The sequence below is a fragment of the Psammomys obesus genome, unplaced genomic scaffold (genome assembly GCF_907164565.1).
Source record: "Psammomys obesus unplaced genomic scaffold, mPsaObe1.curated_primary_1811, whole genome shotgun sequence".
NCBI classification, from domain to species: Eukaryota; Metazoa; Chordata; class Mammalia; order Rodentia; family Muridae; genus Psammomys; species Psammomys obesus.
In genome coordinates this window covers 19777261-19793285 of record NW_026585644.1, presented here as the reverse complement: position 1 = coordinate 19793285, position 16025 = coordinate 19777261, and the positions used below count along the sequence as shown (strand labels likewise).

General features: G+C 49.8%; 1 protein-coding gene across 2 annotated transcripts in view; it reads left to right on the top strand.

Moving 5' to 3' along the window:
- Nucleotides 1-7332: 7332 nt before the first annotated feature.
- Nucleotides 7333-16025, top strand: part of Hpcal1 (hippocalcin like 1) — a 100381-nt gene continuing 91688 nt past the window's right edge. The window contains exon 1 of one of the 2 annotated variants that reach the window (XM_055625330.1): nucleotides 7333-7578. The gene's annotated coding sequence lies outside the window, so the exon portion shown is untranslated. Of the gene's footprint in view, nucleotides 7579-12803; nucleotides 12824-16025 lie in introns of those variants that run through there. The other variant, XM_055625333.1, reaches the window with a different exon arrangement.

Sequence of the window (16025 nt, the reverse complement as noted above, 5' to 3'; positions counted from 1 at the left end):
GTCATGCTAGTGAAGTTTCTTTTTATTTGCTTTTTGGTCATTTATAAAAAAAAATAAATCATTGTTCAATCCAAAGTCATGAACACTTTACTTACAGTTTCCTCTAAGAGTTTTTTTTTTAATTTTATTTATTATGTATACAGTATTCTGTCTGCAGGTGGGCCTGCATTCCAGAAGAGGGCACCAGATCTCATTACAGATGGTTGTGAGCCACCATGGGGTTGCTGGGAATTGAACCCAGGACCTTTGGAAATGCAGCCAGTGCTCTTAACCTCTGAGACATCTCTTCAGCCCCCTCTAAGAGTTTTATAGGTCATCAATCCAGGTTGAGTTACTTTTTGTATAGGATATGAGTTAGGGATCTGCATTTATTCTTTCAAGATTTACTTTTGAGACAGGTCTCAGGTAGCCCAGGCTTGCCTAGAACTTGCTGTGTAGCTGAGGATGACTTTGAACTTCTGATCCACCTGCTTCTTCTCCTGAGTGCTGGAATTACAGGAGTGTATCACCACGCCAAGCTTCCCACTTTATATATATAACCTCTGGTCCCAGAAGCATTTGTTGAAAACACTATTCTTTATCTTATAGTCTTGACAATGTGTGAGGGTTTATTTCTGGACTTTCCGTTTTATTTCTGTCCATCCAGATGATGATTTTGATGCCAGGACCACACTGTCTTGATTACTGTAGCTTTATAGTGATGACATTGTTCTTCCATATGGAATCAAGAAATCACATTTACTGATTGCCTTGGTTCTTAAAGTGCAGTCCCTAGACCTGCAGTATCATCTAAATGAGTGGTTCTCAACCTGTGGGTCACAACCCCCACAGGGGTCACATATCAGGTATTCTGTATATCATATATCTACGCTATGATTCATAACAGTAGCAAAATTATAGTTATGAAATAGCAATGACATAATTTTATGTACTTTCTCAGACAGTGCCCAAACTTGCTTCACTAAAAACTCTGGGCCTGGCAGCCAGCAATAGGCCATAAGGGATTCTACTGGGCATTGAAGCCTGGGTTTCGTTGCATTGTCTTTGCACTGTCTTGCTGTCTACACACACAAACACGTATGGTTATTGATGGAGCACTGGGGTTGTGCTCAATCCAAACACGCTCAGTTTCAAAGTTAATATGGAAAGAGTATACAAAATACCTCATTCATGATTTTCACATACGTGTAGGACTAAGTAAAATGCATCATTAAAATCGATTTCAGGAGCTGGGGAGATGGCTCAGTGTGTAAAGCAATTGCGGGACAAGCGTGAAGACCTGGGTCCAGTTCCATAGACTTATGTGTTTTAGTTTGCTTTCTCGGCTGCTATGATAAAATATTCTGACCAAAAGCAACTTAGGGACACTTATTTGGCTACACTTTCACGTTATAGTCTGTTGGCATATTTTTTTAAAAAATCTCTTTCATTTACATTTCTTACCTTTTTCTCCCTACTTCACCCCAATCCCTTCCAGCACTCCAACACCAGCTAGGAGAGAAAGGAGGTCAGTGGGGAGATGGGGCATAGTTTTCTCCTAGCTGCTTCCTGCTGGTCAAGGTCGTTGGGTTCCTTGGAGCCAGTCCAGTCCTTGTTTCAGTAGGTCTCCATTTTCTTGTTTCACAACAGCAACTAGGAGCAGCAAGATGGAAGCAGGAGCAGCCTTGTTCTTTCTCCCCTACACTCTCTGGGCTCTGGCATTTATTCTCTCTTCAGAGTCCTCAGATTTAAACCATCTGTAGCTGGCAAAGAGCTCCTCTCAGAGACCCACAAAGCAAATACTCTGCTGCTATGGACCATCTAAATCAGTCCCACATCCCATACCTGAGACTCAAACAAAAACATGTTTATATCCACAACAATAGTCCATCATTGAGGGAAGTCAGGGCAGGAGCTTGAAGTAGAAACTGTGGAGGAGAGCTGGAGGGATGGGTAAGAGGTTAAGAGCACTGGCTGCTCTTCCAAAGGTCTTGACTTCAATTCCCAGCAACCACATGGTGGCTCACAACCATCTATAATGAGATCTGGTGCTCTCTTCTGGTGTGTAGGTGTACATGCAGACAGAACACTGTATACATAATAAATAAATCTTAAAAAGAAAAAAAAAAAGAAAGGAACTGTGGAGGAATGCTGCTGCCATAGAAACACACAGATTGCTGGCTCAACCTCTGGCTAACTAGTTGAGTGTGGTGGTGTACACCTGTAATTCCAGTGCTCAGGAGGCACGGGCAGACAGATCTCTGTGAGTTCGAGCCAATCCAGCCCACATAGAGTGTTCCAAGCGAGCCAGGACTACATAGTGAGACATTCTCTAAAACAAAACAAAACAAAACAAAATAAAAAACAAAAGCAGGGGAAAAGGTTCCTCAGTGATTAGAAGCACTGGCCATCCTTGCAGAAAACCAAAGTTTGATTGATTCTCAGAGCCTACACAGTGGCTCATAGCTGTCCAGTTCCTAGGGATTTGACACTCAGTTCCCTAGGCATGCATACGATACACAGACACATATGCAGGCAAAGTATACACAGAAAATAATTTTTAAAAAAGAAAGAAAAACAAAATTAAATTAAATTAAAAAAAAAAAAAAGGCAAACCCATGATTTCTGTTAGACTGTTTGAGGCATTCACCAAGTTCTCAGGGCACCAGTAGCTCAATTTCCCAGAGCAAAGCTGGAAAGGCAAGTGGTCTTTCCCAGTTTACACTGCTTTGGAACAGTGGTCAGGGCCATTGTTTGTTTTTGACTTTGGAATTTAGCTCTTCTGTGAGAACCTGGGCAAACTCTCTCCTTTTTCACAGGCAAGGAAAAGACATCAGCGTGCTGTGCAGAGCCCCAGGCCAGGGCTTCTGAGTTCTGTGTATGGGACCTGACAGCTGTGTCCTTCCTCTCCATCCAGCTGTGCAAGTCCACAGGAGCGCAGACCTGTAACTCAACTTGGTGTCTATAGAGTGAGTCCTCCAAAATCAATATTTGCAGTGGCTCAAGTACACTTCACAGTTTATAAAGCTATTTTCCACTCTTTAGCATGTCTGAACCTACCTGCTTCTGGTCACCTGATGGCAGAGAACTCTGAGAGAAGCTCAGAGCGGTCAGTGACGCCACTGTGACATTGACCAAATATGGTGCAGCTGGGACCAGCAACCAGGCCTCCTAACTGACTTGTTGCTTTTCTATATATGTGCTGCACGGCCAGCTTGGATGGAGAAGGGAAGGGATAAGGGAGGAGGAATTATTGAGCCTAGAGGAGAGGACAATAAAGGTGAGAGAAATGGACCTGTAATTTCCTGACACCTATCATGCTTGTGTATACATCAGCTGTTTAAAATCATTAATATCCACATCTTAACACCGAGAGCCCAAGGGCTGGCAAGACGTCACAGTTCGTAAAGGAGCTCTACCTAAGCCTGATTTGTGTTCGAACTGTGGAACCCACCTGGTGAAATGAAAGAACTGACACCTGCAAGCTCTCCTCTGACCTCCCTTCATGACAACCATGGTACAACTATACCCACATACACACAAATACATAAATGTAACAAGCAAAACCGAAGCTGGAAGCCTGGATTCCGGATCAGGGCTCAGTTGGGGTGGCCATAGAGAATGTTTCAGGCCTGTCGAAGCGGGGGTTGGGGGCAGGTGGGTGAGAAGATGTAAGAGAGGGTATTATTCACATCTCTCAGTCACCTTATGAGAGACGTCTTCTTGGAGTCCTGAAAGTCCCGCTCCCTCTGTCCTGGCGCCTCAGTATCAGGGTAGGTCAGGGAAGCCGCAAAGATGCAGGAGTGAGGCCTCCTTTAAGGCACGGGCAGGATTCTAGGACTCTACCCTAGACACCAAGGAGGACTGGTAGGCAGATGGATAGGGAAAAGTACAAGGAGCTTGTCTTACATCTTCAGCTTAGGTTGCCATGACAGAATACCACAGACTGGTGCTGGAGAGAGAGCTCAGAGGTTGAGAGCTCTGGCTGCTCTTGCAGAGGACCAGGATTCGACTCCCAGCACCTATGTGGCAGCTCACAACCAGATGTATCTCCAGTTCTAGGGGATCCAATGCCCTCTTCTATCTCATATGCATGAGTACTGCACACACGTGGTACACAAACATAAATTCAGACAAAACACCAAAACACACAACATAGAAATCAATCAATTTTTTTTTAAAGCCACATTCTAGGTGACTTAAACAACATATGTATAAATCTAGGACAGACTAGAGGTCTTTAAGTCACTTCAGGAGCACTCCTTAAGGGGGTTGTGAGACCCTGGCCCTCTCTTGGCTTTCTTTAATAGTCAGTTTTGTTGCATCTCATGCTCCTATCATAAGCTACTTGTCCCAGGTCCAAAGCAATTGGACCCACCAATCATAGAGCAGAACCTCTGAGCTACAACTAACAAGGTTTTCTGTGTATAGATTCTAAAATCTTTGTTTCCCAATATATAACACTAGGGGCTAGCGCTCTAATGGCTGAGGTAGGGGCTTATACACAATCCAGTCCACGGCAGCCAGCGCCTCTAGGACACTCCGATTTCTCTTGATCCCTTGGAGCTTGCAAGGTTCTGCCTCTGAGTCACAGTACCTGCATGAGCCTGGAACCACATGTGTGTTTCAAGAGGAGTCATACAAATATTGCGTCTCAGAGCTGAAAAATGAACTCTGCGGACTGAACCACCAACCAAAGAGCATGAGTGGACTGGCCCTGCACAGATGTAGCAGATGTGCATCGTGGTCACCATGTGGGTTCCTAACAATGGGGGGAGGGACTGTTACCTACCCCTGGATCCCTTATTTTCTAGCTGGGCTGGCTTGTCAGGCCCCAGTGGAAGAGGATTGCTTAGTCCTGCTGTGACTTGAGGGGCCAGGGTGGGTTGGTACCCCTTGGGTATCTCTGAGAAATATAAGAGGAGGGAAGGAGGAGTGAAGGCAAGACTTGGAGGAGAGGTGGAGGGGATTGGGATCAGGCTGTAAAGAGATTAGATAGATAGATAGATAGATAGATAGGCAGGCTGGACTCTCCTATCTAAAATCCCCAGCCCCAAGCCATCTAAGGATATGAAGTGAGATCAAGTAGGTCTGCTGGCTAACAGAACATAATCACCCCTAAACTCATCTCTTCTCTGGCACCTCCTTGGGTTTCACCCCTGGTGCTGATAGGAAGTGCTTTAGCTATTTCCTCTGCCAGCCTCTGGCACCAAGGGAAAGGCAGACAACTTCAACAGGAGTGAGCCTCACCTACTCCAATCCTGGCAGCCCCGTCTCTACCCTGTAACTACAAATAAAACTGAAGAGGCTCTGGAGAGAAGTTGGCCTTCACTTCCATGTTGATTTTAAAGTCACCCAAGTTAAGAGGCACACTCAAATTCCTCTTTTCTTTTTCCTTGTTGGTTTTTATTATTATTATTATTATTATTATTATTATTATTATTATTATTATTTTTGTCTTCTTCAAAACAGGGCCTCACTGTGTAGCTCTGGAACTCACCCTGTAGATTAGTGCTGGGATTAAAGGTGTGTGCCACCACACCCAGCTACACTCCAATTTCTTAAAGTATTATATAAGTCAACGCTTATTTAATTTAAATTTACATTTATTTATTTCTTGTGTGTGTATTTGTCTGGGCATCCAAGAAAGCCACAAATCCTTACAGCCAAGTAGGTCCATATGACTAATTCTGGACTGTGAGTGTGAGCAGAGATGACTCAGACTACTGCCAGGACGGGCTCCTAAAAGGTCTTCCTGAAGTGCCACTACTGTTCTCTTGGGCTTCTTTTAATGGATGCTGAGAACCATTGGTGGCTTCAGAAGACCTGAGGGTCCGCTGAAGTCACTAGAGAGAAGCCCAGTGGGTTTCTGGATGTCTGAGTGGGGCCTCCCTCTTCCAGGCCGAACCGCAGTAACCTGGGAATGAATCGGGGACCACAGTACCAAGCAACGGGCCTTGGCTGATAGATGGGGAACTCTTCTGCTCAGTCCTCCGCTTGCTGGCGTTGCTGGGCTGCTGTGAGCCTCTGTAACCCTTCACATTTGTGCAGTGGTGTGCTTCAGAAAGGAACAGAATGATCTTCCATAGGGTCTTTACTGAGAGGGAAGTTATCATGGCCCAAGGGACCAAGGCTAGCCCTTTAACAACAGCCATTCCCTTGAGTCCTCTGGGTTTGGTTTTACCATTCTGCACCAGAGGCAGGGAGGAATGGAGAAAGCTCCGGGGCTGCCCCCCCCCCCCAGCCTACCCCAAAGCTGCTCTACTACCGGTTCCCCTGGCAGCCTCCTGAATAGTAGGAGTTCACTCACATGTTTTTGTGGAGGAGGATTTGAAGGAGGGATTTGAGTTTTTCCCTAGAGACGCCAGAGAGACGGTTTCATCTCTGCACAACAGGCTCGCCCAGCTCCTCATCTAAGCTGTTTCTGTGGTTACCTGTCTTCTGGGATGTTTGCAGGGGGTGGACATGGCAGGTGCGAGCTGCCAGGGTATGCTGGGAGTCTGAAGGAAGCACCACTGTGCCCCTCTCCGGAACAGAAAGCCAGCTGTCCCTAGTATAGGAGATGTCAACCAAGCCCCCTTCCTCACCAGGAAACTGAAACCACCCTGAATGTCAGGGAGGAAAAGACCCAATGAAAGATCCTGGCCCTCTTTCCTGTCTGGTTTATAGGTGGGGAAACTGAGGTTGAGGAAATCTAAGGCTTTTCTTGGCAAGATGGCTGGAGGAGCTGGCAGAAGTAACTACAGCTGGAATTCAGGTCTTCCCGCCTCCAGGCCAGGCTCTCTCCTAAAACCAGGCGCGGGAAGGTGGGTGATAGGTGCACACGGGACTGGCGTGGAGAGGGAGGAGGGCCTGGCAGGCGTCCCAGAAGGTGCTGGGGTGCCTAGGGCGACTCAAGCCTCCTTTCCACTTCCCTGGCCACTAGGACAGCACTTCCTGCCAAGGACTGCGGGGGCGGAGACGGGGTGGGGGCGCCGGTATAAGGCCGGCCCCTCCGGGCACCGCCTCTCGGCCTCTCCCCACCCGCAGGCCAAAGGCCAAAGGTTAGGGAGGTGGGACCAAGTGCTCGGCCCCGCCCCTGTCCCCGCCCCGCCCCCTCCGGTCCTTGTGGGCCTGACACACTGCGGGCCTCTGCTGTGCTGAGAATCTGAGAGTGGTCAGGGTAATGTAAGGACCAGGGTTGGCGCACGGAGGGTTCAGCAGTGGGTGTGTTACAGGGTGGGGGCGTGACCAGTCTGCGACCGGGGCGGGGCTAGGTCTGGGGGCGTGGTCGCGCCCGGGGGCGGCTCCGTAGAAAACTTGAGCGCCCGCCCCCTCCATGCGCCCCGCCCCGGCCTCCGCCTCCGGGTCCCGCCTTCTTGTCCCTTCCTTCCCGGGCTGGCGGCGGCTGCGGGTGGAGGACCTGCAGAGCAGCGGTCGCCCACACCTCGCTCCCTCCTGGCCGGCGGATCCTTTTGTCTCTCCGAGCCGCGAAGGTCGCTGGGCTCGCGCGTCGGCTGCGGGCGCACGGACGACCGCGCTCCCGGTCACCTCCCCAGCCTCGACCACCACCGAACTTGGGCTCAAGAAGCCGGAGGACCACGTCCAGAGCCGGAGCCGGTAGGGAAGGGGCGGCTGCGGGGCCGCGGGGCTGCGTGGAGGGAGCGTGTGTGCACCGTACCGGCTCACTGCGACCCGGCCGTGTGAGTGCGCGGATGTGTGCGCGCCGGTACTGATGGTGCCAGTTTCTCTGCGCGGTGGACTTGCAGCTGACCGCGGACGGTGGCGTGGCTCTAGTATGGCGTGTCCTCGTGGAGATCCGTGTGCTCGGTGGGGTGTGCACTTTGCAGACTGCGTTTGTAGAATTGGGTGCCGGGGCGCAGTTGCCGGTGGGGACTAGTGCCGGGCGAGCGTGGAAGGGGAGTCGCTGTGCGCAGAGTGGGGGTGGCGGGGTGGGCGTGGGCGGTCTGGCCAGGCAAGCTGAGCCCCCGGTTGGTGTCGCGCGGCGCAGTGCGTAGCTCAGAAACCTGAGGGTACGGCTAGGGCCGACGGGTAACCCTGGTGGGCAGCAGGCGTTGATCCACTCCCCCTTAGGGAGGGATGCAGATTCACAAGGTTCACCTGGGATTCTTGTGAGCTTCGAAGGAGGATGGGGACCCGTGTGGCAGTGATCAGCTCCCGGACAGTGAGGAAGACCAACCCAGCCTTGGCTTCGCCGTGACCCTCCCTCAGAACTGAGCCTGAGACAGACCACCTTCTTGGGTTGCAGTTGGCGTCTGCTTTACATGGGGACGGCCCTCCTGGGGCTGTCTTGACAGAGAACGCGCTACATGTGGTTCTTGACCCAGAGCCTTGCGCACAGTAGGCGCTATTCATTGGATTCTCATCTCTTTAAAAAGAAATCTGTTTTGCCTTTATTGCTGATGACGCTCTCATTTCCTCCTCTGCGGTGGTTTGTGCCTCCTTCCTGGCTCTAACTTCACAGCGAAAGCATGGAGATTGAGAAAGTTTAGGCAGCTGGGTGCGCTGCCTTCTCTCCGCACCTTGCAAGATGCGTGGCTCGGCCTCTGGGAGTGCGGAAGCCCGCAGCGCGCAGCGCCAGCCCGGAAGGCTCCCGCGCCCAGACAGGGTTCCGGATGGTTGCGACTACAGACTCGGGAGCCCTTTTGTTCAACAAGTGCCTGAAGGATGTCGCCTGTGGAGTTGCGGTGTGAAAGTGGCGGTCTCTGTAGACACACAGTCTGGGGTTCCGGGAGCCTTTCTCCTGGCCTGGTCATTCAGGAGGTCGTCCTCTCTTCTCCTGGCTACTAACAAGTCCGCTCAGGAGAGGGTGTTTGCCAGGACTCCAAACCGGGTTAGACACCCCCACCCCCAAGCCCCGCATGCCTCAGTTCCCATGTGGTCAGCCTGATTCGGGAGGCCGAGGTCAGGTGGCACCCCTCCTTCCAGTTCCACCCCCTGATTTAAAACACGCGGGCACGCGCGCGCGCGCACACACACACACACACACACACACACACACACACACACACACACATATTATTGAAACCTGGTAAAACTGCATTGCCCTGGATATGCACACGTTCTTGGCAGTTCAGCCCACTGCTCTTCAGCATTTGCTCTGCGCCAGCCAGAGAGGCAGCGTGGGGCTGCTGCTGAGGCCCTGCCGGCTTGATTCCTCCCCTTTGCTGCCTTGTTTTCAGGACCCTTCCCAGTTTAAAAACAGCCTTTAGGCAAGGGCGGAAGAGACCTTGGCGTTGAGACACAGGAGCAGAAACCTCTGGTTTGAGTCCTTGGATTTGTCTCCAGAGCACTGAGGTCTTTGAAATGATAGCCATCCAGGGATGTCATAAGCTGATTTTTAATCCTGATTCCATGTCAGGGACTCACTTAAAAAGCCACCTGTTCTGAGTCTTACCAAATGAGTTTATACCCTAAAGAGAAAAAGGCTTTTGATTGGAATCTTATTTCCCCCAAATCATATCCAATAATCATTTTTTAAAAATCAGTCTGGCAGTCTCAGCTCAGAAGACAGACCAAAAAACTGTCTTGTTTTGTTTTGCTTTCCTAGTGAAAGCCAGCCCTTTGTCTCAAGCAAGCTAGCATTTTGGCCTTCGATCTATTTCTGTTTCACTTTTGAAAGTGCCTGTAATTACCAAGCTCTTGAGGTTTTTATTGGATAATGTGCCAATGGGAAGGCCCAGGGGCTGTGCCTCTCCCTGTAGTGGGATGTAGTGCCACGGCCTTGCCCGGCCTGCTCCTTTGAGCCCCACGTTTACACTGTATCCTAGGTGGAACACAGCTGTCAATGTGTCATAACAGGCCAGGAGCCAAGACTTTGAGAATGTGTGTCTGGAAGGCTTGTAGAAGGACCAGAGCAGGTAGACTGCCCAGATGAACGTGGTTTGCCCAAACTCTGGCCAAATACTGCCAACAGTGTGCTGAGGGTGGGGGGACTGAGGGAATTGTTTTACACTTACTTTGGCTTAGTCCCTCTCTTTGACCGCAAGGCTGTGTAGAATTGGAAATTCCCATGGCGGGAAAAGGAATAGGTCCAGGAGTCATTGCAGGGCCAGCTCCGCCCTTGCCTGGAGGGACTTGTTTCTTCTGCTAGGTGGTAGTCCTGTGCCTCCTAGCCTTTGAAGCTCAGCACTCAGAATCTCAAGGGCTGCCTTTCACATCCAGTTCCACACTGACTAGGCAGCAGGAGGCCTTCCATAGGTCTCAAACTCATTCTAACGTTTTAGATTGTCCCTTATAAACGGTGGAATTCCTGGCTTACCTACACTCCAGTGATAATCCCAGGCCCTTGCGGGGAGCCCCAGCGTTTACTTGGGATTGAAGGTTAAATTGTTTGGCAACTTGGTTCTTTGTCTAAGTTGGGACTCGGTTTGTATTAGACCAGTTGCATTCCAGCAGGTCCCAAATCATGCTTGTTTGGTGTGGGAGAATGCTTTCAATTTGTGAGTGGCTGGCCCAGGCCAGATGGGGATTATGGATGGTTTTTGAGTGTTTGTCAGGGCCTGGTATCATTGTGCTTGGTAAGCGAGGGCCTGGTTGGAGTTAGAATGACTGACACTTGGAGATTTTAATTGTGTTCTGCTTTGGGACTCCGAAATCAAAGCTACAGTCTTTTGGGGCTTCTTCAGGGTGGCTGTGTAGCTGTAAATCTCACGTAGCTCTTGTGGCTAGTTCCATCTGGTTTGGGTTCTTTTTTAAGATAATTTATTTAATTTTATTTTATGTGCATTGGTGTGAGGGTGTCAGACCACCTGGAACTGCTTACGGACAGTTGTGAGCTGCCATGTGAGGGCTGAGAGTTGAACCTGGGTCCCTTGGAATGGCAGACAGCACTCTTAACCTCTGAGCCATCTCTCCAGCCCTCTGGGTTGGGTTCTTAATCTGTGAAGGATGTAATTCTAGAGAGATAAAAGGATGGCCCCTCACTCTATGTAGGAGAAGGACAACGTTCATTTCAGATCACTTTGTACCAAACAACAAAGCTCAGCCAGGCTCTAGTGGGGCAGCTTGCAATATATAACTTCAGGTAATCAATACATTTTGACAGGTGGGACATTTCTTACACACACACACACACACACACACACACACACACACACACGAGAGCTCTACCTTGACAAGAATGAATCTCCAAGGCAATGCTTTACACCTCTGCATTTATGAGCCATGACTAACTGAGGCCTCCCTTCTCCCAGGCTCTCCTCGGTCACCCTCTCCTGTCAGCCTGAGGGCAGGAGACAGGAATTCTTAGAGCTCCTCTCCTTCACCTTAACAAACCTGACGCACCCCCAGCACTTGCTAACCCGCTGGCTCTGCTTGCCTGATACTCTGTTTCTTGATGCTGTTTTAAGTACAGCCTAAGTTGGCAAGCAGCCAGAAGCCTGGGGGTGGGGGTGCCAGCTCAGGTTTACCTGTCTCCACTCCATAGTCTTCTCCAGGAGCCAGCAGTGCGTCTCTGACTAAGAAAACTCAAGACTGGTAACCACACCGTGGTGAAGATTCCCATGATCCTAAAGAAAGGAAGAAAAGGGTGGGGCTGTAGCTCCATGTTAGATCACTTGCCTGGCATGCATGAGGCTCTGGGCTTAACCCCCAGTCCTGCCAATTAAATTTAAAATGGAAGCAGGCCTGGGTGGAATGGAAGGGACTCAACTTGCACAGACTCCACGGATTTTGCTCCAGGACCCTTGGGTCTCTGGTGAAATCATCCCTTGCTCTCAGTCTGCTTCAGCCAGGGATGGATTCCTCGGGAGCAATAGTATAGGCAGTGCACCTGCCCGATCCTCCAAACTGATAGGTGACGCACACCTGTGTCACTTCCTTGGCTGCAGCTCTGCTCCATGTTCTGGGATAGAGTACGGGGTTCATGGTATCTATCCCAGCAGGTTCAAAGCTCTCTTGTGTTGATGCCACATCTTCCACCAGTCCTGTTTAGACGAGGCCCCTCTCCTCATTTGTGAAAGCTCTGTATCTCAGGTAGAGATGGAGGGTTCTTTTCTGTCCCTCATTACATCTGGTGACTCTTCCAAGGGAACCGGAGTGCCGGCTTGTTCACTCCAGTCAGAACCTCTGCCTCCCATGTAACTTGGCTCCTGGTTCCCTCCCTACAGCCGTGCCACCAGCAGTTCAGTGTAGAGGATGCACGTTTGGTCATCTTGCTCCTCCCCCCTCAGGTTTGCCCACTCCTGCGTTCTCTTCCAGTCAGGCTCTGGGAAGGCTGACCCAGGCTTCTCTACTGCTGGTGCAAAATTTAAGGTCTTCAGCTGACGATGGGGTAGGAAAGCCATCAAAAAGCCTTTGGAGCTCAAGGGACCCACATGAGGGAGACCCTGCCCAGGCTAGGAACAAGGGGCCTTCTGGGAGAAATGCTTCCACGTGGGTACTTGGGAGAGAGGTGGAGGGTGGAAGAGGTGAGTAGTTCCTAACCTCTCTCTCCTCTTCCACAGTGCTGTAACTGCAGGATTCCAACCTCTGAAATGATATAGTGTAACTCAGATAAAGATATGTCCGTTTTAAGTGTACGGTTCAATGCTGTTTTGCCTTTTTTTTTTTTTTTTTGTCAATTGACAGTTATATGACCATTACTATCATCTGGTGAAGGGCTTCCTGAATCTTTTCCAAATGATGCTTCACCTTCATGTTCCCCCTCCTGGCCCAAGCTCCACCCCACACAGCCACTTGTGACCAGATTCTATGACTTACCTTTCCTTCCTCCTTCCCCTTCCTAGGTTGGAGTCAAGGGATATCTTCCTTGGAGTCATCCTGGAGTCTACCAGGTAGAATTGACTTCTCACCTCCATGTTGATGGAGAGAACTGGGCGCTTGTCCATTTTGCCTCCACATGGTGAGCTCTCTTACCAGTTCCCCCGGCCTGTACCTAGCATAACGCTGCTACCCAAGGCATACTCGAAGGGTATTAGCTGCTGACTGGAGCTGCCTTTATCACAGCCCTTTTTTATCTTAAGTATCTACCTAGCAGAGCGTTGGCATTTGGGGTACAGGATGTGTGTGCTTCAGGTGATATAGGGGCCTTGTTACATTGTCATCTTATTTTATGAAAAACTTGGGAAGCAAATGGCATCAAACTTATCTTTTGGATGTAAAGGCTGAGGAGGCACAGAGCAAAACAAATAGCACTGGAAGCTGAAGAGCCAAGAACTAAACCAGGCCTTTGGAAGCTGAAGAGCCAAGAACTAAACCAGGCCTTTGGCCTTGTTTTGGTTGTCACTATGTGCTCAGTATGACCCGGCCTGGACAAATGTTCAGTTTTTCCTGTACAAAGCTTGTCATCACTCCATAAGCCAAGGTAGCGCCTTTCAGGGCAAGAGCGGTACGCGTTGTGTCTTCCTTCGCTTCCACGTCTGGTCCAGCTGGCAGAAGTGGCTGGGTTTCGCACATGGAGAGAGTTCTTTGGGAGGGTAAGTGGTAAAGGTGGGCCTCCTCGGGCAGAGGAGCGGTTGAGTCTTGAGGTTGCTCCAGTGCTTTGTGCATTTCGGAAGTAGTATTCTCCTCACACTTGTGGGTACTAAGAAAACTGGCGGACAGTGATGCCCTGTCTGACAGGTGCAGCAGCAGAGGCATGAAGTGATCCATGTACTCCATGTAGGTAGTGCTCAGACAGCAGGTCACAGGTTACTTCTCTCCCAGTGAAGTAAGCAGACCTCATGTGAGGATGTCTTGTTTCCTTCCATTTGCAAAATAGCTTGGGAGAAGGCAAAGGACTTGAGGGCCAGTCACAGTCGCTGCTCTCTGATGTATTGTCTGAGAGGGTTCTGGGCCCACCTGGACCTTCGGAGAAAAGCTGACAAATCTGTGGCCACTGTCACTGGTCAAACCTCCTTGAATGGTAGCACCTCTCGGCCATTAGGCATTCCTTTCCAAATTCAGACTTATGGATGTGTGTGTGAAGGCTACTGGAAGGGAGCCAGGACCGTCATTTTGGGTCTTCCTGGTCTCATGGCTTCTGAGAGCCCCTTCTCAGGTCTCCTCATGCCTCAGCAGGGACCCTAACATTGGGGGCTGCCTGGATTATTCTGCAAATTGCTTCTCAGGCCCAGTGAGGCTAGGCTTCCTGCCCTTTGCCCCGAGGAGTGCTTGGAAAGCACTGCTGCATTTGGATGCTGGTGTGCTCACAGGCTGAGGACTACAGGGAGTATTCACAGTCAGCCCTGGAGCAGTGTGCTCACGAATTGTACCGAGTTCCTCCCCCAGCAAGGGAATGCTCAGCTCTCTGCTTTCTCTCCGCATTTAAAAGATGCTTCCTGGACACAGAACTGTTGGCAGTCCTCACCCCTTCCTGTCACTCCCACCCTTTCCATTTGCTTCCCTGTAATTCATTTTTGGAGGGAACTGAGAACTTCTTAAAAACCAATCATTTCCAGCATCATGCAGTGGTTTTGTTTTGTTTTATTGTCTTGTTTCTGTTTACCACGGGGTACTGTTAATAGACTAGCCAAGTGAATGCTGTTCAGCTTGGGGTCCAAGCAGAGCTCTTCCACACAACCCCTGCCCAGATGTAGCTGGGCAGAGATGTACTTTGTTAAAAACCCTTCCACAGTGTCCACGTGGGTCCTGTGCTTGGTGGTACAGCCTGGACAGTGGCATAGCCATGGCCCCCGGGTGTGGTTTGTGACCAGTGGCTGCTGCCTTGGTCTCTTCAGTCAGTGAAATTAGAAGGTTTTTCCTGAAGTCGTGGATGAAGGGTAGCCACTCTTGCATTCATCTATGTCCACTGCTTTCTGTTGCTGAATCTAAAACAGTGTGGCCTGATGGTCCCCTGGCCTCATTGTCAGCTGAGAACTTGTAGTTTGGGGGTGTTAGTGAGAATGGGTCAGAGGAAGCAAGGCACAGGTGAGAAATTCCAGGGCCTCTCAGCCAGGGAACCCTCCCCCTGGACAATATAAGGAATTCCCTGTAGCCTATAGTTCCCTCCCACAGCTTGTCTTGGGGAAGTTAGTGCTTCCCTAGAGAAGCCATGCCACCACGGTCATCGCCATCCATCATCATTACCGCTGCTGATGCTTGTTACCAGAGGTCGGCATCACCATAGCCATCATTCCTGTCACCACAGTCTACCCAGCACCATTGTCACCTTTGCTGACAGTCACCATCATCGCCTTCGGGGGCACATTCACCAGCTTCCGTGATTAGGAGGAGTACTTACGAGGAGACCTTGGACAGGAGGACCATAGACATAGATAACTCAAATGAATGCTCTGATGTACGGCGTGATTCTGAAAGTGGCTCTGGGAGAATGACTGATCTGGAAGCTTCTGGAAAAAACAAACAAACAAACAAACAAACAAAAAAAAAAAACAACAAACCTCATCCATCGTTTCAGGCCAGTGCTATCTGGTCTGTGGTCCTCTCTGTGCCCCTCTAGAGAGCCCAGCTATACTGCTTGGGTGTTGTTTACCTACCTGTCCCAGGGCTGTGGGCTTCAGAGGCTGGAACCCTCTAGATTTCTCCTGGTTGACATTCCCTTACTGGCATGGAGCCAGAAGTACAGTGGATGCCCAGATGTGTGCTGGAACAACCCCCACTTGCTCAGCTGTAGGATGGTGGTTGCGTTGAATTATTTAACATCTCCACAGCTTGCCTGAGGGGCTTGCTCTTGCAGGCTTGTGTGTCCAGGCCAATGCACTAGTGGCATTTGCTGTGCATGTCACTGACTGGTGTGTACTTGTTCTGGGCATTTGTTAGAATTGTGGCACAGTGCTTTGGGAGCCATCGAGAATTTTGGGGTTGCTGGAATGACCCCTATCCTGCTAATGTCTGGCTTTGACTTTGCATAAGGGAGGCCTTCTCTTTAGCTTTCAGCTTCCTCATTTATCAAATGGGGCTTAGGGCTGGATAACTTCCAAATCCTGTCAGCTCCACAGTTAAGGGGAAAAATGGTTAAAAAAAAAAAACAAAAAAACATAAACTTGCATGGTAAGACATATCCAATGAAGAGCGTACCGAGAAAATTTATGTAGCTAAACTGTGACTGCAGAATAAAAAGAAAGAAAGAAAGAAAGAAAGAAAGAAAGAAAGAAAGAAAGAAA